This window comes from Rana temporaria, chromosome 3, assembly GCF_905171775.1.
Source record: "Rana temporaria chromosome 3, aRanTem1.1, whole genome shotgun sequence".
Lineage (NCBI taxonomy): Eukaryota > Metazoa > Chordata > Amphibia > Anura > Ranidae > Rana > Rana temporaria.
The window spans coordinates 267,332,302-267,355,941 of NC_053491.1; the positions used below are offsets into that span (position 1 = coordinate 267,332,302).

The window sequence follows — 23,640 nt, forward strand, 5'->3', positions numbered from 1 at the left end:
TTTTAAAACATTTTATTATGTGACAACACTGAAGAAATGACACTTTGTATATTCACTACTTTACATTGTAGCAGCTTGTATAACCGTATCAATTTGCTGTCCCCTCAAAATAAAAAACACAGCCATTAGGGCTTTTTCACACGGAGCAGACCGTTTCTGGGTCCGCTCCGTGTGTCTCCGTCGGCTCAGCGGGGATCCCCGCTGAGCTGTCGGCGGATAGGGCGGTCCCCGCACACAGTGCAGAGACCGCCCTGTCTCAGCTCCGCTCTGCCCTATGGGGAACCGGATGCAGACGGACCGTCTGTCCGTCTGCATCAGTTCCGTTCCACCGGACGGAAGAAAAATAGGGTTTTCTTCCGTCCGAAAAACCGGATCCCGACGGACGCGGACGTTAGCGGATGCTCCATCTGCTAACGGACGCGATCCCATAGGGATGTATTACAAGTCCGTTAACGGACTTGTAATAAGGACAGGCGGAGCGGACGTCTGAAAGGGGCCTTAATGTCTAAACCGCTGGTAAAAGTGAGGCCTTCCTACTGCTAATCTGTCCTTTAGTTACACTCAATCATTCACTGACCCAACAACAGTGACAAACATACATACCTAACCTTCAGGATTCTTTTGGTAGATTGTTATTGGCTTAAATGCTGGATAGAGAGATGGAAGTAGAATATAATTAAATTTACTCAACTCTATAGTATCTTCTCAGCAGACACCCAGGATCGTTATGCCTCCGACAGGCTAAAGCTCAATAGGCAAGCCAGATTGACAACTATATTTAGGTAGCTTCAGCCCCTCACACAAGCTAGCTGTGAACCTTCAACCTGTATTTTTGGACCTTTAGGCAGAGACCAGAAATTTGTTTAAGCTGAACTCTTTAGCTTCCTAAACTAGGGTGGAGACCTGAAAGGCATGAACTGGACCTTGATCTGGAACTATACCCTCCCCAGGCAAGAGGTCTGAGAGGCATGGATCTCTGAGTCCACCTCTTCCCCAAGTAGAAAGCCTGGGAGGCAAAGGACACACACACACACACACACACACACCCCAGGCAAAGCCTAGAAGTCAGGAACCTTTCCAGATGGTTCTCCCCAAATATTTATTCTTTACCAACCCACATTGTCATAAAACCCTCAATAGTTGACCAATGCAAGATAATATTAAAGCGGAGTTCCTGCCACAATGTCACTTTTTAAATATAAATACCCCTGTAATACACAAGCTTAATGTATTCTAGTAAAGTTAGTCTGTAAACCAAGGTCCGTTTTGTTAGGTTGTTACAGCATTTAGACACTTTATAAAATAGAAATTGACTGGGGCCATCTTAAGTGTGGGCATCATGAAGCCAGACTGTGACTTCCTGGATTTCAGCCTTGCAGAGATCTCACACATGCTCAGTGCTGCACAAGCAGTGTATTAGGTTTCAGATCAGGTTTCAGCACCTGTACTGTCCAAGTCACATGATTCTTCGAGACTGGGTAGTGCACAGACTCCTGGAAAGTTACACCCACTACATTCCCAGGAGTCTGTGTGGTGTAGGTTAGGAAGCTTAAGCACCTAGGTGCAGGAAGTGGGAAGATTAACTATTCTGCCTAGCAACACTTTGAAGGCATCTAAAAAAAAAAAAAAATTCTTAAAGGACTAATGACATTTTTTTTAAAAACTACTGATGTAATGTTATATTTATGGGTGGAACTCCACTTTAACCCACAATGTTGCACCATCCCACTATATCCATTTCAGAACACTCTCCAGAAGCAGGCTGAAGCAAACAATGCTCTGAGCTTAGGAGAAACCCAATGAACGCGGATACTATAACAGAACTCTTGTTCCATTGATTGAAAAACAAAAATGGCGCATACGATTGTGCCATCATTTGTTTTGTTTTTCTAAACAAAACCCAGCATGCTGGATCAGACACTTTCGATGACCGCAAGAAAAATGGCATCACAGCTGGCACACAAATAATGCCAAAAACCACCAAGAATTTTCTTTGGTTTTCGACTTTTATATGGCCTGCTTAAAAGTGAAGTATGTTTTTTCTGCTAAACATACTTACCTAGGTGGATGCAGCATCAGACCGATGCTGCAGCTGTCCCCCAGCATCACTGCACAGAGAACCGAGCCACCACCGATGGTTTTGTTCTCACTCCTCCCCGAGCAGAGTAGAGTAGAGCGATGCTGACTCAGCATCGCTCCTGCTCCGATTGTTTGCACTCATTGGAGCGCTGAGCTGTGGAGGGGCAGAGAGCGGCAGTCTCAGCGGCTTGCTGAGACTGCCATCAATCAAGGCAGCTGGTGGAAGTCGTGATGACGCGCTACCTCGACTGATGGTAGTGACGTCAGTGGAGAGCGGACTCCAGACCACTCTCCGCTGAAAATGGGTTACAGGAGTGTAAAACCAATTGCACTCCTGTGACCCAGAGAAACCCAGCCTAAAAATATCAGGCTGGCCTTCTCCTTTAGGTGAACCAGAAGACTAGCTTCAATAAAATATAGTACTTTGCAACTGTCCTGTTTTTCTCAGGATAATCCAAGTATCCTTTGTTTGATTTTTTTTCCTGATTGGAATAAAGTTTTACCAGTACCCAAGGGTACTTGGGGAACTCGGTCAATTGCCAGACCATTGTTCCTAATTTTTACTGACAGTCTGACCGGAATGGTACCAGCCGATTGGAGAAAAGCCAATGTAGCACCAATATTTAAAAAAAGGGCCAAAATACATCCCTGGGAATTACAGGCCATTAGCCTATCAATAGTATGCAAGCTCTTGGAGGGGATAAGGGAATATAAAAGATTTTAATAATGAAAACTATCATTAGCAGTAATCAGCATAGATTCATGAAGGATCATTCTTGCCAAACCAATCTATTAACCTTCTGTGGAGGAGGTGAGCTGGCATCTAGATAAGGGAAGGGCCGTAGACGTGGTGTATCTGGACTTTGCAAATGCAAATTGACAGTTCTCCATAAACGTTTACTGTACAAAGCATGGTCCATTGGCATGGACCATAGGGTGATTGAAAACTGGCTACAAAGGCAAGTTCAGAGGGTGGTGATAAATGGGGAAAACTCGGAATGGTCCAGGTGGAAAGTGGGGTCCCCCAGGGTTCTGTGCTGGGACCAATCCTGTTTAATTTGCTCATGGACGTGGAGGATGGGGTAAACCTCTGCCCTGCTTAGCTTGGTGTCACCAGCAAATAATTACTTCTCCACAGGATGCAAAAAATATTGAAATAATCTCTAAACAAGTTAATGGGGTGGACAACTACATGGCAAATGAGGTTTAATGTAGAAAAATTTAAAATAATGCATTTAGGTGGCAAAGATATGAATGAAAGCGACTCACTAGAGGGTTAACCTCTGGGGGGAATCTAGAATGGAAAAGGACCTGGGGTCCTAGTAGATGATAGCAGCAGCTTGGCATTGCATGCTATTGCTAAACCTAACCAAAAACTAAATATTGGCATGCATTTAAAAAGGGGATCAACGCCAGGGATTAATCGATATTTCTCCCACTCTACAAGACTCTGGTCTGGCCGCAACTTGAAGTATGCAGTCCAGTTCTGGGCACAAGTCCCCAGGAAGGATGTACTGGAAATGGAGTGAGTGCAAAGAAGGGCAACAAAGCTAATAAAGGGTCTGGAGGATATTAGTTATGAAGAAAGGTTGCAAGCACTAAACTTATTCTCTCTGGAGAAAAGACGCTTGAGAGGGGATACGATTTCAATTTACAAATACCGTACTGGTTACCCCACAATAGGGATAAAACTGTGTAAGGGAGTATAATCAAACACTAAAATTTGAAGAAAAGAGGTTTAACCTTAAACTGCGTCGAGGGTTCTTTACTGTAAGAGCAGCAAGGATGTGGAATTCCCCTCCACAGGTGGTGGTTTCAGCGGGGGGCATCAATAGTTTCAAAAAGCTATTAGATAAGCACCTGAACGACAACATACAGGGATATACAATGCAATACTGACCGATAATCACATGCATAGGTTGGACCTGATAGACTTGTCTTTTTTCTACCTCACCTACAATGCAACTATGTAAAATGTTTTTCTGTGGGGCGAACATGGAATAGCAAATACTTCAGGAGACACCATCCTTTAAAGGTATGGAACGGTTTCAAAAAAAATATATTAGGAACGGGGGTGGGACTTAAATTGTGCCTCTGAGAAGTGTAGAAAAGAGATTACGAGTACATACATTTATAGAAAAAGCAAAACAAATTTTATTTTTCTACCATAAGGCTTTATAAAATTGTAAATGAGTTACAGTTTTGGAATTGTTGAATTCAGGGTGTGCGAATCCTCAGCAGTTACGGCGAGTTGACCTATGCGTTTCGCAGACAGATCCGCTTCGTCAGGGCATTTAGCAATAGCACAGGAAGTATCAAAGATTCTAAAAGTAAAATGTTGACAAACAGTACATAACTAACATGATTATATGTAGAACACTATGTATAATCATGTTATATGTAGAATAGATGCAACTCTTACAATTGATTTTATTTCTAGACTGTACTGCCTTATGGCAGAAAAATAAAATTGGTTTAATCTCTATAAATTTAAGTATTCGTATTCTATTTTCTACACTTCTCAGAGGCACAATTAAAGTCCCACCCCCGTTCCTAATATATTTTTTTGAAACAGTTACATACTGTATGTAAATGTTTTGCCATGCAGTGAAATGCAATGGATTTCCTTCTGTATTTATTCTGGGTCTGTGACCGATTCATCCACCCATTTGCGAAGATAAAGAATTTTTAGACATCCTTTTTTTAAAGGGGGATACGCATGGTTTTATATTCATAAACAGATATTGCATGTGTAGGTTTGAGAGCTTTTAGTTACATAGGGCATAAATGAGGTCAGCAGAAGTCAATGGTCTGGACTTATATGGCTCTGAACCAGGGCCGGCCCTACAATGGGACCGATGGTACCATTGTACCAGGCAGCACTTTCAGGGGGGCAGCAAATTTCCTGCCCGCATGCCATCCCATTCCGCCAGCTCCACTCTCCACTCCACTGTGGGGCTAATTGCCGCCCGACCGCTCCTGCCGTTCCGCTCCACTGTGGGGTTAATTGCATGAATAGAGCCATGATAGGTCCACTTTAGTTATCACGATATAAAATAATGGATGTGGGGGCATTTTGGTGAACGTAATTTTTTTTTTTGGGGGGGGGGGGGCAGGATTTAATTTTTGGTACCAGGCAGCACAATGTCTTGGGCCGGCACTGCTCTGAACTCCTAGATAAACTGATGCTGAATGCTTATTAATTTGGGTTTACTGGGCTTGTGTACTTCCAGATTTCCATCTGCAGTACCATGTGCTTAATTCCCCATCAACCACCAGAGCTTTTCATTTCATTGTGCTTCCTCTGATAAAAGTTAATAACCATCAAATTGTTTTTTCTAGGAGAAATATCTGTACTTCTAAAGCAATTTGACTTCCAGTGTGACAGTAAAGCTTTGAGGATCAATTCACAAAATCGTATTTACAGGAGACAGATGCTGAAGTTGCATTGGTGGACCAACTCTTCCAGAGGATACCCCGCAGCAGCATTCTCAAACTATCCTTTCACAGCCAAATCCTGGGCTAGTCTGACAGGCAAAGCTAGGACACGTTTCAGATTGCTGCCAAGCCCTGACCCCACACATCCCTACAGGACAGGAAATAGGTTCACTTTGCGCAACTGAATGGTTTAAAGGAGTGCAGGAGAGGCAAATATATGCTGGGGGTATACAAGGGGTTACAGCATGCCTATTGTGATTTCTAAGGTTTGCTTTAAGGTACGAAAACGCCAATTTATATTAAAATAAGGGCAGAAAACTGCATAGTAGACAAGAAAGCAGCAAGTAAAACAGATTTCTGCATAATGAATTTCGGATTTAGCTTACCTTTCATTTGACGAGTCCTTGTCGATAACAAGGAAGACAATAAATCATTGACTTCCTATATAAATGACTCAGCAGCTGCTCAGACGAGTCAAGAAGCTAAACTGTAAATTATTCAAAGCCCTCAAGTCACATTACAGCTCCCTGCATCTAAATGCAACAGCCTGTGAACCACAATTCTGCAGTATATCTTCACCCTCTTCAGTCCTATAAGTCTTCTACACATTTACACTACTTACTTTTCACAATTCTCTGGCAAGATATACCGTATGATGCCACCACTGCTTCCATTTGTTACAGTCAATATCGCCAATGGAATATTTCTTGTTGTCCTTCCAGATCCCAGCAGTCAAAGTCAATAGCACTCATTTGTAGAGATGCATTTTAGAAGCAGACATCATGGAAACAGCACCTGTCAAAGTGCTGAAATGGAAGCAGGGATTTTCCTCCAAGCAGGTTTTACAGATCAATATATTTTAGAACAGCATTAAAAAAGGGATTCCATCGATGGCGGGGAGGGAGGAGTCTGAAGATGGCGCGGTCAGAGTGAGGAGTAGCTAGACACGGGCGCCCGCTCTCCAGTCCTGCTCTGAAAACATGCTAAGCCCCGAGATGTACGGGAGCCGGTTCCCTCGCTTCCCCCACTAGAGTATCCCCCTTTCCCCCGTCCCCCCTTCCGGAACCAAGCCCGTGTTCTAATCGGGCTTGCGTCGGTCTCTGGCGGGTCTCACCTTCTTAGTTGCGTGGTCGCGTGGGCTGTGCGGCTTTCCTGGCTACTCTGGCTGGATGCGCTGTAGCGGTGTGCGGTCGGGTGAGGACGGCACGCTGGGACGGCGAAGGGGGAGGGAGCGACAGAGGTGAGTGGGGGCCGGAGCCCCCCCTGTTGTGTCAGACTGCACGGCGGCTTCCCTTCCCTCCGGAGTGTGCGGGCGGCTGAGCTGTGGAGGTGTGCCGCGTCCCTCCATGAGAGAAGGCTGAGGGAGGGGGTGTCACAGCGCCAGGCAGCCCTGCAGCCCAAGAGAAGTATTACAGGACTGAGCTGAAGGCTGACATCAAAACTATTACATCCAGAAAAAGGTGAAACCCATTGCAGCAAATATTTTTTTTTTTTTCTTTTTTTTGACAGAAAAGCTGCCAGACTGGTGAGTACATTGCATGGCTGTACACCTGTGGATTCCTGAACGAAAACTAATTTATACAACTACAAATGCACAAAAGCACCATACCGCAAAAGCGGTGGAGGGATGATAGCCCTCACATTTTATACTCTTCACAGTGATTTGTTCAAAAGAGGAGTGTGAAACGTGCATTATGCAGCACTATCCAGTCTGATAGCCTATTAGAGAAGATTGCAAACTCCAGCAACAGGAGGGTAAGACTAGAAACACACCACAGCAGTTCCTGTTTCTCCCCTTTTTTTTTTTTTTTTGAAAGATACAGGAGTGGTGAGTACACTGCATTTTCCAAAAATGACAGCGATGTTTTAAAGTCTACGCTATTTAACTGTCCACAGTATACATACTGCTACAGTCAGACCGGTAACGCCAGGCAACAGTGGACATTTATGCATAAAGGTTATAAGCAACCTACCAGCTGAACTGTATACCCGAATTTCATGTGTGGAGTGATTAAGAATGATTAAGATATTTTAAGAACATACTTTGAAATTTGCTAGCCGGAGTAAAACTACATAGTACTTAGAGACACCTCCTGTAAGCAGTCATATAAGTAATATATATCGAACTCTTCTCATATTACACTTCAGTATCTACAGCATACAGACGAGTGGGTAGAGAACGTGACTAAAATCGGCGGGTATAATAGTAAAAGCACAGCACATGCACAGCACATAGTATAATTAATCAAACTATAGAGCCCTGAAAACCTGCAAAAAGAGATCTCTGAGATAGACGGGCACCGGAGACTGATAGAAGAGGGGGGTCAGCATATGTGTTGGGTGCCCCGAACATCTTCAACCCAAAGCCAAGGCCAAAAAGTAGAAATACTATAGCAACTTTAAACTGCGAGATAAGAAACACCAAATGGTATTGTCTTGTGCAGCACCCACCTCTCATAAGTGCAAAACGGTCCTCCTATAAAATTCTCTGTAAAGTGTCGCAGTTTCAACTCAGGCGCAGCAAGAAGCACGGACAAACAGCTGGGACTATTGTAGGACCGTGAGGGGTGAAGGATGACCACAAGGGGAAAAGGAGTAAAAGGTGGGGCAATCCCAAAGGTCCCCCGCTTAAGTCAAAGCCCAGGCCCGATGTGCAAATTTGTGACCCATGGGACAAATGGAGATAACCAGCATATAGAAAAACCATCAACTACCAGAGGAGGCCAGGCAGAAAGGGAAAAGAAAAAAGAGAAGAAAAAAGAGGCTGCTAATATCTTGGCGGACCCAGAAACACTCTCAGAGTCATTATCAGAGAATAGAACAGATCAAGATAGAGAAACAGACAAAGAAATAGATCTAGAACAGAGAAATAAGGAAGAAACGCAGGATATGACACTTTTGCCAACAAAAAGGGAGATGGAAGGAATGTTCGCTGCTTTAGAAAGATCACTCAAAACGCAAATGGAAAAAATGGAGAAAAACATGGGGCATATATTGGAAAGAGTGGAAGAAGTGGAGAAAAAAGTTGACCACAATGTAATCTCATTTAAAAAACTAGAAGATGAAATAAAAGCATTAAAAATAAACCAACGAGAACAGGCGTATAAACTAGAAGATCAAGAGAACAGAGATAGAAGAAAGAATATAAGAATACGCGGTGTTCCAGAAACGACACAAGTCGAGGACCTCCCAGAAATAATAAGAAAAATCTGCAATCCAATATTAGAGAGAGAAACAACTTCCCCGCTCAGAATAGAACGAGCACACAGAATAAGACGTCCTAGGGAGAGAGCACAGGATTACCCAAGGGACATTATTGTGCGTTTTGAAAGCTGGGAAGAGAAAAACCAGCTATGGAGAAAACTGAGAGGGAAGTCGCCGTTAGAACACGATCAACATAATATTCAAATTTATCAAGATCTGTCACAAGAGACGTTAAAACGAAGAAGAAGTTTAAAACCATTGCTAGGTGTTCTGCAGGAGCATGATATTCAGTATAACTGGGGATTTCCAGCGTGCCTAATAGGCAGGAAAAATGGTGTTTCGGCAAGACTGAGGTTTTTGGAGGAAATACCAGAATTTTGTCATAGTTTAGGCATCCCAATGCCAAAAAATTATTAGTGTTGATCGACCGGGGAGGAGGGGAATTGTGGGGGGGGGGCTGTGGGGGGGGGGAAATGGGGAGGGTCAACATAGTAAGCTACCGGAGTGGGACCAGGGAGAAGGGAGACCCAGAGAGTGCTTCTTCACCAGTTCCCTAGTATAGGGGGACAGGAGACCGGGCTAAAATAGAACTCCACCTCAGCCTGAGGAGCAAAAGAGCGCCAGGAGCGCCAAATAGAAAAAGCTCTAAAAATGACCAGAAGGTCAGGGATCGAACGGGGGGGGGGGGGGGAGGGGAGGAGAAAGCCCCAAAAGAAGAACAAGGGGGCAAGGTACAATTGGAAGGGAGGGGGGGGAGGGAGAAGGGAGGGGGGGGGAGGAGATTGGGTGGGAAGGGAGAGGGGAAGATTAGAGAGGGGGGGAAAGGGATTCAGATCTGTGTGTCATGCAGTAGGAAAGAACATATATACCCAAGACAGAGGGGAAAAAAAAAAAAAAAAAAAAATATGACAAACATAAATTTCTTAACATACAATGTAAGAGGTCTCAGTTGCCCCGAAAAAAGACATATGGTACTAAAAGAAGTTGAAAGGTATTCTGCTGAAATAGTTTTTTTGCAAGAGACACACATAACGCTGGACTCTAATGTCAGATTGTATTCTCGGGCAGTTCCTAGTTGGTACTACGGGGACTCCCCAAAGAAGAGAGCAAAAGGGGTCGCCATAGGAATAGGGAAGAATATCTCCTTTATAGTGGAAGATAGGAAAGTAGACCCGGAAGGTCGTTATTTGTTCCTAAAAGGAGTACTCCAAGGGAAAAAATACACGTTAGCAAATATTTACTGCCCAAACAGCCAACCGCATAAATATCTGAGGGGGATTTTGAATGCCTTAACGGACTTTAAATTAGGACATGTAATACTAGCAGGAGATTTCAATCTCTCAATGGACTATCAATTGGATAGTACATCCGGGGCTCAGAGGCGAAATATTAAACAGCTTAGAATATTAAGAAAAAAAATGCATAGCTACTGTTTAATAGATCCCTGGAGGATTACATATCCAAATAAAAGAGACTACACCTACTATTCCTCCGTGCATGGAACATACTCAAGACTGGACTATATTTTGGTAGACCATGAGTTATTGGAAGAGGTAGTTAAAACTTCGATAGGGGTATCTACAATCTCAGATCACGCTCCTGTAATAGCGGAAATTAGATTCAAAGAAATAGAGCAAAGAAAAGGATCATGGAACTTGAATGAAGAACTTAGAGGATATAGAGGTAAACAACATAGTGAGAATGGATTTGGAGCAATATTTGACCCTTAATAACACTCCTGAAGTAAGGGTAGCTACCGTTTGGGAGGCCCATAAGGCATACATCAGAGGGAAATTAATCTCAATAGGAGCAGGGAAAAAAAAGATAAGGAAATTAAACATGAAAAAATTAACAACTGAGCTATTTGAACTGGAGCAAATGCATAAAGAACGAGGAGAAAATGAAATATATCATGAAATTATTGTAAAGAGGACCCAGCTTAGAGATCTGATGAAGGTTGAAACAAGAGACATATTCAAAAATGTTAGGAAGGAGAGGTATAAATGGGGGAACAAACCAGGGAAACATCTAGCCAAAATATCCAGGGAAAAAAAAAAAAAAAACTACATCGAAAAAATAAAGAATCAAGACGGCCTTATGAAATATAAGACGTCTGAAATAGCGGAATCCTTTCGGACTTTCTATAGCTCACTATATTCAATAAGAACCAAGGAAACACAAGAGCAAGAAAAGATGAGAAAAAGGAAAATCAGGGAATACCTAGAAGAAGCGAAATTACCTAAAATTTCTCAAAATGACATCGAATCCCTAGAGGCCCCAATAACTCAAGAAGAGGTACATAGAGCCTTCAGGGAAACCCCGTGCGGGAAAAGTCCAGGCCCCGATGGCTTACCGATCAAATATTATAAAACATTTAGCGAACTCCTGGTCCCAGAGATGTGTAACTATTTTAATAAAATAGGAGAGGAAGAAGAAATAAGAAAAGAATCTCTTTTGGCAAATATTTCTATTATCCCTAAAACGGGAAAAGATGGAACGTTGTGTTCCTCCTATCGTCCAATAGCACTCTTAAACGCAGACCTGAAAGTATACGCGAAAATATTAGCAACCAGGATAAAAGGTTTAATGCCGCAATTAATAAACTCAGATCAGGCGGGCTTTGTAGCAGGCAGAGAAGGAAGAGACAATAGTATAAGGACCCTGTCACTGTTACAACAAGACCCAAAAAAGAAACCCCCAGTCGTACTCATGTCCTTAGATGCCGAAAAAGCATTTGACAGAGTCGACTGGGGGTTTATGATGGAAACTTTACAAAAAATAGGCATGGGCCCAAGGTTCATGAAATGGGTAAAGAACCTGTACAGCCACCCAACGGCAAGGGTGAAGGTCAATGGGAGTATGTCATCTGTGTTCAACATGGAAAACGGAACCAGACAGGGGTGCCCGCTCTCACCTCTCCTATATGTAATAGCCTTGGAACCGTTGTTAGCAAAAATCCGGGAAAACCCAGGGATAGGAGGGGTGAGAGTGGGAGATGAGGAACACAAGGTGGCGGCGTATGCAGATGACATACTCCTATATCTGACCAAACCTAGAGTATCTCTCCCTAACGTTATAAAGGAAATAAAAAGATATGGAGAACTTTCAAATTTTAAAATAAACCCGATAAAAACGGTAATCTTGAATCTGGGGATAGAAAAAAAAGAAGCAGAAGAACTACAGAAAGAGTATCCATTTACATGGGAAAAAGAAGCCATAACGTACTTGGGTATAAAAATTACATCTAAAGTTGAAAAACTCTACTCGGCCAACTTTGTTCCCTTAATCAATGACATTAACCAAGACCTGAAAAACCTAGCAAAAAAACATATCTCCTGGATAGGCAAGATTAATGCGTTTAAAATGATGATTTTACCAAAGATAACATACAAACTTCAAATGCTCCCAATAAAAATACCGCAAAGCTTCTTTAAAGTAATTAAAACAGTAATTTTGAAATATATATGGGCAGGTAAAAAGGCTAGATTAAGCTATTCACTGTTGAGCATGAAAAAAAAAGGAGGGGGGTTGGGGCTCCCCGATATAAAAAGATATTATTTTGCTGTAAACTTAGCCAGGCTGGTAGAATGGACAAACGCACATACACAAAAAAAATGGGTACGTATGGAAGAAATATTAAGTGGGACACTATTAAAAAGAAACGTATGGATACCACCGAAAATGAGGGAAATGAGCACGAACACACACAACATAACAAGGAACGTATTTAGGATATGGGACACAATATTGAGACGGGAAAAATGGGAGTATAACTCCCCATTAATCCCATTAGCAGGCACAAATTTTTTTCCACCAGGTAACGGAACACGTTTTGGAAAACACTTAGGGGAGAAAAGATTAAAAGATATTGTTACACGGGGAAAAATCAAACTTAGACAAGAGATAAAAATAGGGGAAGGGGAACAAAGCATGAGTGAATGGGAGTATATGCAGTTAAAACATTTTGTGAGCACACTACCACAACCAATTAGGGAAGATAAGACACTATATCCATTAGAAAAAATATGCAGCATGGACAAGCCCCTGATACACGGTATATCAAAGGTATACGGGATACTAACAGAACTCGAGACCCAGGAAGCATTGCCCTTTTTGGGAAAATGGGAGAGCGACATTGGTAAAAAAATTGATAAAACACAAATGATAGGTGCAGTATATAACCATGCTGCGGACATTACCACCATAGAAGCAAACTATAAATGCATGGTGCGATGGCACATGACCCCATCAAGAATGAATAAGATCCACCCTAGAAATTCAGAGCTATGTTGGAGAAACTGTAAACAAAAAGGAACAACGCTACATATATGGTGGGACTGCCCGAGAATGCAGGAATTTTGGAAAGAAATTTTGAAATATATCGCAGAAATAACAGGAGAGACGATTTTATGTAGCCCGCTGACCTGTTTGTTTCACGGAACTGAAAAAACAAAAAAACAATATGGAACAACTCTGGTCCCAGTGTTGTTAAACGCAGCTAAGGCTCTGATCCCCAAAAATTGGTTACACCCAAAGAGGCCATCAATTAAAGAGTGGATAGAAAGGGTGGAATATATAGAAGAGATGGAGTATCTTGCCTGCAGAGAGTTAGGAGAAGAGGACAAAAACAGGTCGGTTTGGGAAAAGTGGAAAGTGTTCAAATCCACAGAAAAGTTCGTCCAGGGAACGATAGAAGCAGAAAGCTGAAAAAACCATAAAGAAGATTGCATGGCACACAGATCCGGGGGGAGGGGGGGGGGAAAGGAAAAGGGGGGAGGAAAAGGGGGGGGAAAGGGGGAAAAAAAAAAAAAAAAAAAGGGGGGGGGATAATCATGATATGCTAATATAGTTAGATTCGTCAAGCGGGAAAATACTAACCTAACAGTTTAAAAATGTTAAATCCGTAATGTCAAAAAAAGAAACACAAAAAAAAAAAACCACGAATGATGCGAAGCCGCAAGAGAGACGCTAAGGGCGGGCGAACCGTGAGCTAGCCTCTCGGCTATATGTGAGCCGAGTCTGACGTGAAAAAAAAAAAAAAAAAGAAAAAAAAAAAAGAAAAAAAAAAAAAAAAAAAAAAGGGATTCCAGTACACATCAGCACAACCTAAATTGGTTGTCAACTTTATAGCACAACTCATCGTGGCATTTAAGTAAATTGCATAGCTAAGGTACAAACAAATCAAGAATCCATTGATTTGAGATTCCTGAAAGTTCTTTAATTTCCATAATAAGTGCAGCATTATTTTATGAACATGAATACCTTTCTATGTTACCTTAAGGGTCCATTCACACTACTGTATATTCCTTGTGCCGAATTGGGCAGCTTTGTCCAACGCAGTTCCAACAGACAAGGCTTTATAGCCTATTAGGTCAGACATGCTAAAACGCACAGCACTACAGGGTTGATTTACAACTGGAGTGCAAAATCTCATGCAGCGGTGCATGCTAGCCAATCAGCTTCTAATTTCAGCTGATTAACCGCTTGCTGACTGTATAACAGATATACAGTGGCAAGGAGGCTCTGCTACGCCATATAACTTTAGGTACGTGATCTGGCACTTCCGGGTACGTGATCTGGCACTTCCGGGTCCGTGATCTGGCACTTCCGGGTCCGTGATCTGGCACTTCCGGGTCCGTGATCTGGCACTTCCGGGTCCGTGATCTGGCACTTTGGGCGACTCGGCCGTACTGCCATTAAACATGGCAGATAACGATGAGCCGGCCAATGGATTACCTCTGTCACCCTCCGACTCATGAATTTACACAGGACAAAGCCCTGCCTTTATAAACAAGGCAGAGACCTGTCCTACCAGCGAGGAAGTAATGGATTTTCTCTCCGCGCAAAGCAGGGAATAAAATCCATCACTTGCTTTAGTAAAAGCACCTAACACTACAACAAAACACTGGCTAGGCACACATTCAACCCTTTGATTGCCCTAGATGTTTAACCCCTTCCCAGCAAGTGCCATTGGTAGAGTGCCAGTGCATACCCCACTTTTAAGTACACAATGAGGTATATTTACTAAAGCTGGAAAGCGCAAAATCAGGCTCACTTCTGCACAGAAGCCAATGAGCTTGCAGATTTTATTACCAGGCTTAATTGAACAAGATGGGGTTAGAAGCAGATTGGTTTCCATGCAGAACTGATCCTGATTTTGCGCTTTGCAGCTTTAGTAAATAAACCTCATTGCGTACTTAAAAGTGGGGTATGCCTGTATTTTTAGCACTGATCACTGCATTAGTGTCACTGGTTCCCAAAAAGTGTCACAAGGGTCAGGCCTCGTACACACGACCGGACATGTCCGCTGAAACTGGTCCACGGACCAGTTTCCGGACATGTCCGACCGTGTGTAGGGCCTACCGGACAGTTTTCCGGCCTAGCGGACAGGTTTCCAGCGGACAAAGTTTCTTAGCATGCGAAGAAACTTGTCCGGTGGGGACATGTCCGATGGTTAGTACACCAAACCATCGGACCGAAATCCCCCGCATGCGTCAAAGTGATTCGACACATGCGTGGAAGCATTGAACTTCCTGGTTCGCGCACGTCGCCACGTCACCGTGTTTTCTGTCCGTGGGGATTTTGGTCTGATGGTGTGTACACACATCAGACCAAAATCTCCCAGCAGACATGTCCAATGAAAACGGTCCGCGGACCGTTTTCATCGGACATGTCTGGTCGTGTGTACAAGGCCTCAGTGTCCAAATGGCAGATACAATATCGCAGTCCTGCTACAAGGTCCCTGATCGCCACCATTACTAGTAAGAAATCTAGTATATATCCCATAGTTTGTAGATGCTATAACTTTAACAAACCAATATAAACATATTGGGATTTATTTTTTTTACCAAACACATGTAGCAGAATACATAATGGCCTAAATTTATGAAGAAATTCTATTTTACATTTTTTATTGGATACGTTTTATAGCAGAAAGTAAACATTCATTTTCCAAAATGTTGGCCTTTGTTCATAGCACAAAAAATACAAAGCCACAGAAGAGGTGATCAATTACCACCAAAAGAAAGCTCTACACACTTTGTTTGTTTCCCTGGAGCTCTGGTGCTAAAATTATTGATCTCTGTCATGCACAGTGATGTGTAACGCAATCGCAGTTTTGTACGTAGGCACCAAACTCGTATGCTTTTGTATGTGTGGGAGCTCAATTTTCTTTTCATTTTTTATGTCTCTTTAAGGCTTCATTTCCACTGGCGTTTTTACAGCCACTTTTTTTAGCCTTTTTTTACAGCTTAAAAACACCTGTCCATGTTTATTTTGCGCGTTTAACGTCTGGCGTTTTTACAGCTCTACTCTGGAGCTTCAGAACGCACTGGTCCTGGGTTTCGGCTCGGCTCAGCCATCTACAGCTCAAAAACGTCATGGTGGACATGAGGCCATAGACTAACATGGAGAGCGGTTTTTAAGCTGCAAAAAACACTCAGAAAAGTGGCAGCAAAAACATCCATGGAAATGAAGCCTAAATGTTTTTTTTTTTACTTTGCTATCACATAGGGCAGGGATCTGCAATTAGTGGACCTCCAGCTGTTGCAAAACTACAAGTTTCATCATGCTTCTGCCTCTGGGTGTCATGCTTGTGGCTGTCAGAGTCTTGCTATGCCTAATGGGATTTGTAGTTCTGCAACAGCTGGAGGTCCGCTAATTGCATATCCCTGACATAGGGGATCAGTGTTGCCAACCTATTAGATTGGAATTTACTGACACAACACCCAAAACTTACTGGCACAGTCAAGTTTTTACAGGCATTTGCAAAAGTTAATTACAGTTTTAAAGTGAAGTTCCACCCAAAAGTGGAACTTCCGCTTAAACCACTCCTTGCCCCCCTACATGCCACATTTGGCATGTCTTTTTTGGGGTGGGAGTGGGGGCTTCAGTAGGAGTGGCACGTCCTGTGCCACTTCCTCCTTCCGCCCAGGGACGGCTTAGGCGATAAGTCATATCGCCTATGGCAGCCCCTCCCTGTAGGCGATCACCTGGGACACGTGACAGGTCCCAGGCGATCTGAACACTCACAGAGCGCTTGCACATTCGCAGTGAGTGCCCGGCCGTGAAGCCGAAAACGTTCACAGCAGAGTGCCCACACTTGGAATGAAGACATAGGTTGGAGAGGGGGGAGAGGAGCAGAGCTCCGGGCGGCGCATCACTGGACAGTGGAGCAGGTGAGTATGTTTATTAAAAGCCAGCAGCTACACTTTTTGTAGCTGCTGACTTTAAACAAAAAAAAGCCCGGAACTCCGGTTTAAAGGGGTGGTTCCCCCTTAAAACAAATTTCTAACAAAACATTTGGGAGACTGCTTACACTGCGGGTAGGCTGGCTTTTTTATTTTTTTCGTACATACCTCGATATCGCCGTTTCATCCCTCGACTTCCGGGTATGAGTCTTGTGGCGGTGGGCGTTCCTAGTTGATTGACGTTCCTCCGACCGACGCATACTTGACGTCACGACTTTCCGAAAGAAGCCGAACGTCGCTGCGCAGGCGCCGTATAGAGCCGACTCTATACGGCGCCTGCGCAATGACGTTCAGCTTCTGTCAGAAAGTCTTGACGCGCAGTATGCGCCGGTCGGAGGAACGTCAATCAACTAGGTCCAGCAAGACTCGTACCCGGAAGCCGAGGGATGAAACGGCGATATGCGATATGATCGAGGTATGTACGAAAAAAAAAAAAAAAGCCAGCCTACCCGCAGTGTAAGCAGTCTTCCGAATGTATTGTTAGAAATTTGTTTTAGGGGGAACCACCCCTTTAAGTACAAATTACAGTATTTAGGCTACAAACAAATACAATATGCAATATGATTTAAGGTAGATAAGGCAAACATTTTTGTTTATATATAGCAAGTAGCTCAGGGACCGGCCTCATGAGGTTAAGAAATTAGAATAGGCAGCACACACGCATAAAATGGACTTTCGTCACCGTAACACTGACAGCAGTGTGCAGCAGCACAGACGACACTTCACCGATATGACATGTCCTCTGAGTCACAGTGACAGTCTCTCCAAGCTCAGTGGTCCCTTCAGTCCACTCTAGTCTAAACAGCGTTGACGGTCCTGATCCCAGCCTGCCTTGCTCCCTTACCGGAGACCTGCACATGAGGCTCTGGCCGCTTTGCTTGGCTCCATTGCACCATCACACGACATGCTCAGGCACTGCCTTTGCCAGTGCTGCCCAATCACACTGTAGCAAGCACTCAGCTAGTCCCAGCCAGCTCCGGACCAAGCCGAGTGCCAGTCATATTTTTTTACTGGCAACCTTTCACTTTTAGGCCCTGTACACACAGCCGGGAATCCAGTCAGGAAAAAAGCCTTGGTAAGCTTGTCTTGCAAAGCTATGCATACAGCCATTCAAAAGAACCGCCATTCTTTTGAATTGCAAGAACGTGGTAACGTCATTGACTAAGACGAGCCGGCGCTCGTCACATTAGATGCCGTCGCCATGTTGCTTAAACCCCACTCTAAACTTGTATGTTAACGCGCATTCAAACTCTTATCGAGCATGCGTGGGTTTACCTGGGACAGGTAAGCAGACAACTGTTTCTCGGCAGGAAACACGACGACGAGAAAATAGAGAGCAGGGTTCTCTATTTTCCAGTCTGGATTCTCAGCCATTTTCCTGATGGGAAAACTGCTAGGGAGCATAAACACGGCCGGGATTCCCGGCCAAACGCTCTCCTGGCAGTTTTCCTGCTGGGTAAACCAGTCGTGTCTACAAGGCTTTACTGGCATAAGAAAATTGCCAGTTTTTTTACTGGCTGCCAGTAAAAATGTTGGCAACACTGAGACCAATAGTTCCCTATGTGATGGCATATTGTGATGGAGTTGATAAAATGATTTTGCGTTTATGTTATTTTTCTCCTAACCACTCAAATATTGCTTTGCTTTCTTATATTGGTTTTATTTCTTTATATATATATATATATATATATATATATATATATATTACACACACACACACACACACACAATATATATATAAATATATATATATATATATATATATATATATATATATATATATATATATATATATATATATATATATATATATATATATATATATATATATATATAAATATATATATATATATATGTGTGTGTATTACGCTAGTATTGTTTTCCTTGAAAGAGTCATTATATAGAGATAAATCTCAGCCTGGAATTGAAAAGTGAAAACAGATGTCTTCAAACCCCCCTCCTACTACTAATCAGCCGTTACTTGTTCTCCCATTGACCAAAGCAATATGGGAACTGAGGGAAAAGCCTTGTGGCAAGCAGAAGATGTAACAAGAGAAGACTATATGAATGGGCCAATCGGATGCACCCATATGAATTATGCTTGCTTATGTCACTTTGTCTATAAAGCGGATTTTCAATAAAGCTCTCTAGCTGTTGGGTAGGTCAAGGATGCAGACTGAATTAATTTTCCCTCTTGTCTGCATGCTTCACCATTTTGAATTTGGATCAGAGGCAGATTAGGTTATGCCTTGGAATTGTGCCAGGGGACATCTATATCAATATAGGCGACAGGTCGTCTTCATGGCAGGGGGCAGTGTGCAAGGAGGGGAGCAGAGCAGTGTTTTCATATAGGCTCTAAATCGCAATTTCAGGTTCTAAATGCAATTGGCAGTTCTGTTTACTTTAGGAGCCAATATTTGGCCCACTGCTAAAGTTAATATAAATTGTCATCCGACAATGTCACCAAGTGACCCCCGCTCTTTTCTCTACTTCAGCAGTGTGCTCAAAGGACATCTCGTTCTAAAGTAAACAAACTGGCAGTTGCATTCAAAGCCAACAATGACACAGCCAGTGTTTTATCAGATGAGCAAACCTGTCAGAACAGCCAACGAAAGGGACGTGCGTCAGCTGGGCATGCGTTACACTGCTACGATGTTTGCGAATCTGAGAGAACACCTGCAGTCCAGAAGGCAGCAGCGGACATCTTACTACACCCATGTCTTGAATTTCAGAGTAATTTCAGCAATAAAGTAAGCGTATATAAATATAGTATATTGACATCTGTGATGCTGTTTTGACATTACATTTTGAAAGAAGCTGGACGCCAGCAGTAGGAAGGTGGTGGAGGTCATGTTGGTACACCCCGCACTGCTCAGCGCCAAACCTTTAGGCTTTAAAAAAAAAATGAAACATCCAAACAGCATCATAGATGTAAATACGCTATATTTATATACCCACTTTATTGCTAAAATTACTCTGGAATTCAAGACATACAGTAGCTGGGTGTAGCAAGAAGCTGCCACCTTCTGACTCCAGGTGTTCTGGCAGATTAGTAAACCCAGACATCAAGTCTCCCGCATTTGTCCGCGGGCTCCCAGACACCTGCGAGTTCAGGGCGATCTCCCGGCTGGGCCTGTCACTCAGACAGAGCAGCCTGAGTGGTTGAATGGTAGTACAGCCGCTCTGTCTGCGGCTAAGTGATAGGCTGCATCTAATTGGCACTGGTAAGGCTGCATTTTATTTTGGGGGGGGGGGGGGGGGGGCCGACATGCAAAGTGTCACCTCCCTGAAATTAGTTTTTGCAGGTTGGGATGTCTGCAAACCTGATAGCGGTGGAATGCACAGCTGAGGGAACGTCACTTCCATTGGCTGATCTGATGGGTTTGCTCATTTAACAGAGCAGAGACAAGGGAGGAAGCCTGTATGTACACACTGCCCCCTCAGTTTAAGCACTTGGGTCTCCTTCCGTTTTTTATAAACAGAACAAACATGCAGACTTGTTTCTCTTTAAAAAAATGGACCTGAACATTTTGTCACCTGTAGCAAAATGCCTATCACTCAAATATATACGCTACTCTTCAGGCAGATTTGAGAGTTTGTCCCCATAGACTTCAATTGAAAACAGTCAACAGTGAGAAACTAGACAATGCATTTCCTGAGGAAAATGCGAGTGGGAATGCTGAATAGCTGAATTGCTGAGCCCCTTGCCAAAGCCATTCACCATAACCACTACAGTATCTTTAGGACATACAAGCAGTGTTCCTTCAGTACTTATAAAGCCTAATATCACACAGCTCCTTTCTCTATCTGCAATATAGAGAGTGTCCTGACTTGCCTGGTCGCCCCTCCCCCCTCAAGAGGCTTTCTCCACATGAGGTGGGGGAGGAGGACTGCACTGAGGTAAGGAAAGCTATTTATGGAATCAAAATACCATTAGAAACGCTTTCATCCACACACAAAATCAGTTATCGAAGCCTTCAAACAAAACGTAATAAATCCACAACCGTACATGCGATCGATACAGCGACTTCACCGTTTGAAAGACACGGCCCTTGTGAACGCATCGATATGAAATTTATGTTGATGAACTTAAAATTGTGGCCATGCCAGCGATTTAGATAAGAGCGTCTTTGTGTGTTTTGCAGGAACATTTTTACAATTTTTAACATGACGGTCAATGAGAGTGGTTTTGTCGCTCTTGTCCTTTAGAAGCTCCTGGAACTAAAACTAAAATACGTATCACAAAACTGATCACATTGCCTGAAACCAGACAAGCATACCTACGTTTTGATATATAAATTGTGTATGACAAGTAGATCTTGTGGGCGTGAGAGCAATTTGTTCCCCCTTTTTTTAAAGATAACTGTTTTTTCAATCATCTCCACTCTAAAGGTCACATGACACACTCTAAATCCCTTCCATAGGGTTACATTATAACCGATTCCATTTTCTGAAAAAATCGCTAAACGTAAATTGCGTTTTCACAAAAACCGTAAAAGATATCAATCTGAAAAGTCATAGCCGGATACCTGAATATTTTGTGACCGCTTTAAAGTTTGTTTGGTGTCTGTAAGTGAAAGTATGAAGGAGCTGAAACTTTTGGCAGGGCATGTGATTTCAAAGGGAAAAAGGATGTTCTCATTGACTTCAATGTTAAAAAAAAGTGTCTAAAAGCTTAATATTTTAAAAAGTATAAATAGTACAAAAAAACTTGAAGTCCCATCGTTAGCTTAACGAGACGCACATTTTAATAGTTGAATGGTCTCAATAGCTGAAAGTATGCCGAAGTTACGCAGAGCCAAAAAACGTACGGAATAATAATAAAAAACGAATATCAATACTGGGAATGCTTATTAAGCATTCCCACTAATTAGCATTTTTTTTTGCCGTTTTCAGCGTAAACAGCAGCTCCCCTCTTCTTTTCTAGCATCACTCCACACCTTACACAGGTTTCTATTGGCCACAGCAAAAACACCCAAATAATGCCTGAAAAAATGGCTACAATATTTGCAAATAAAACTCCTGAAAAAAACACTTCAAAAACCGCATGAAACGCTCAGCTCAAGTGTGAATGTAGCCTAAATACAATTTTTTTCCTTCACCTGGAGAGGGGGGGGGGTTCCTCAGCTAAGCACATCCTCCTGCCTGCATGCCTGAGCCAAGTGACGATGGAGTCCAGGATGTAAATGCTGCATGAACCATCTGTCCATACTCAAGATGTCGTGGCTACAAATGCTAGGGGGCTCTTTTCAAAGTAATTTCTCTACAAAATAAAACATGTAGAAATGGATAGATGGGTGAGTTTGCTTAGCATATTAAAGACAAATTAAATAGTGATTTTAGTTTATGGTGCTCAGATACGGTTTAGTTCCACTTAAACCATTCTCTCCTGCCTTACATGTTAGAGTTATTAGCTCATGTTATTTTCTATTTGCTTAGCAGTAGAAACACCTCACTGATCACTATTAATTATACTGCTGAAAGTGACTTATAACTTCCCAAGCTTCAGATCGTGATTTTAAGGTTAGAAATAACATCAACTTTTATGCACACAATGTTTTCTGATATAATTTACTTTAAAAAAAGGATACCCACCTTTTTGTTCACAGCTTGGAGGTTAGATTGGCCCAGACAGTGACTTCCCTTTCATCTGTGTTGCCATTTACAGATCTGTGATCTCTCACAGACCAATAATAAAATAATATCTTTAGAAACCAACTGTGCCATGAAGGAGAAGGTCAGGTAATAAGGTTTATAAATGGGTCCCTGGTGTCAATTCATTCCATATCATGTTACAGCTTTATTTAAATCTGACCGTCAGGCAAACGGCAAACACACAGATGGAGTACATACAGTATAAGAGCTGCTTTAGCAAAGTATTTACGGCCCCTTCAGCTGACATTTACACAGTCACAGCACAGTCAGGTGGATGACACCACCTTCTTCCATTTATTGGCTCTAAAAGTGATACAGTGGTTTTGCCTCTACCCCCAGCTTGCTGACTGGACAATGAAGTAGACACAGACTGATGAGCTAATTTCTTTGGTCACTCTTTCTCCTCCTATCAACATGTTCCGTGTCAGCACATTTGTATGTAGCACACCTGATTGGCTTCTAGTTCTGCCCTTTTCTTCCCTAGTCTTAATTCTACTGTCCAGGAGAATGCAAGAGGCTATTGCACACCTTCTAATTTCTGAGATGGCACCCTTTCACATACAAAGAAGAGCCGCTGCTCAAGGTGTATGATAACCTGAGGTGGATTATCTTGTAGAGTGCCAGCCAACGCTGTATCCTGGCCTAGGCCAACAAGGCCTAGGGCAGCACTTTGCAGGGGGGCAGCAGAGTCCCTGCCGACTTGCGCTACACTGTTAGTGTAGCATCAGTCTTATGGGGTGGACTGGGCTGAGGGGCAAATTCGTCTAGTGCCCCCATAAAGCAGCTACACTGCTTCCGGTAGGCAGGCGGCATTCTGCAACTGTGGGGGCGCTGCTTCCAATTTTGACTACCCTATAATCCTGGACCACAAACCTTCCTCACTGTGCTATGTTTTCTGCTGCACCATTGGCATGGTTATCTTTTTAGTCCTCACCAAAGAAATTGAAATTTGTGCTTAAAGTAGAACATCCCTGTCCCATTTCAGAGATTTCCCTTCACTTCCTGCCCCATAGCC

General features: G+C 42.9%; 1 protein-coding gene across 5 annotated transcripts in view; it reads right to left on the reverse strand.

Annotated features, from left to right (window-relative positions):
* Nucleotides 1-23,640, reverse strand: part of ACSL6 (acyl-CoA synthetase long chain family member 6) — a 324,620-nt gene that overhangs the window by 183,511 nt on the left and 117,469 nt on the right. Inside the window, exon 1 of one of the 5 annotated variants that reach the window (XM_040344654.1) lies at nt 22,566-22,625. The exons of the other annotated variants lie outside the window; for them this stretch is intronic. The gene's annotated coding sequence lies outside the window, so the exon portion shown is untranslated. Of the gene's footprint in view, nt 1-22,565; nt 22,626-23,640 lie in introns of those variants that run through there. 5 annotated transcript variants of the gene reach the window in all.